Here is a 1662-nt window from a genome sequence, read left to right on the forward strand (position 1 = left end):
TCTGTCTGTCTGTCTGTCTGTCTGTCTGTCTGTCTGTCTGTCTGTCTGTCTGTCTCTCTGTCTGTCTCTCTATCTCTCTCTTGGCGCTCATATGACCTTAACTAGCTCGTGTATTTTACTGATATAAATATGACAAGTATCTGCGCATGTAACTTTCAACGGCACTATATTTTCTTTTAAACTCTGATCCGGTAAAACAAAAACAAAAAACAAAACTCTATTTAGGCCCCCAAAAACGTGGCACTTTTGGTGCATACAGGACAGGATTACAGCAATAAATTATTTAGTAACCTAGCCTACAAATTGCTCATTTTGAGACAGAGACACACACACACACACACACACACACACACACAGACAGACAGACAGACAGACAGACAGACAGACAGACAGACAGACAGATTGGATTCGTCTAGAAATACGTGCATCTTAATACAACTCTACCCATCCCACTAGAAAAAACAACAACTAACAACACCACAAAATACATCTAGATGAGTCTTCTCTCTGTTTCCCGCCAAATGCAGATCTGAAGCAAACATAAAACAATTATACTTAAGCACACGCACAAAAATAAAAACAACAACCAACATCTCTTTCTGATAAGGCAAACCAAACAAAACAAAAAATGGTAGCATAAAAAAGAAAAACAAACATTATTATCTATTCATATTTCCCGAACGAGCAAACATAATGTAAATATAATGAGCGCCTGTGTTGGGATAAAAGACCTCCACTTCCGGTTGTCCAGAGAGCGATATATAGATTTTGTCGCGCAAGCTGTCCTATATAAGCCAACAGCAAACATTTCCTCCCTCTCTGCCTCGGTGATCGTTATCGTTTTGTTTTGTTGTGTTTTGTTGACTGTTTTTATTTTCAACCCGTGCGAGTTGACTGGCGATTTTTAACTTATTCTAAGAATGGTGAGGGGAGTCTAAACAGTAGTTTTACTTCGTTGTTACTCGTATATGCTGGATGAGGTTAAAAAGGTCCTGGAACAACATAACATATCTATTCAAGACACTACACACCTAGCACAGGACCGAAACTCTCACCCCCCCCCCCCCTCGACATCCTAAGGATACCGGAGGAAGGAAAAAGTAAAAGTAAAGTAAGTTATAATATGCTAACCGAATCTATCCCTTCGCCCATACAAACGACGTGTTGTCGATCACTTTGATTGGGGGGCATCAACAGATCGAAGATCGATGCCACCACCACCACCAGCAAACACAAGGAGACAAGATCGAAACGTGTCTGTGAGACAACCAGAGGACGTGAACATGTTGGGAGTTTCTTGATCGATTCACAAGACATTAAAAAAGAGTCCGGATAAAATGTCTCAGACAGCTTCTCTTCGTTCCCGTCTGCACGAACATGTGAAACCTGGTCTGTCATTAATTTGCCTCAGTGAGTGGTTGGCGGGTGCTCTGGTGTGGTTTGTTTCTTCTTTCCACCAAATATCTATCGTCTTTATCTCCCCTCTCCCCTCCTTCTTTTTTGTGTTTGTTATTCTCTTGTAACACCTCTAATCTTCGGCACTTATATGATCTTATTGTTTTGCAAGTGCCGTAAAACACTTACTAAAACTTTAAAAAATGGCCTCAGCAACAGTGATATTGCTCTTTGACTGCCGCATGGACAGGCAAAAAACAAAAAACA

This window comes from Aplysia californica, unplaced genomic scaffold (genome assembly GCF_000002075.1).
Source record: "Aplysia californica isolate F4 #8 unplaced genomic scaffold, AplCal3.0 scaffold00994, whole genome shotgun sequence".
Taxonomy (NCBI): Eukaryota; Metazoa; Mollusca; class Gastropoda; order Aplysiida; family Aplysiidae; genus Aplysia; species Aplysia californica.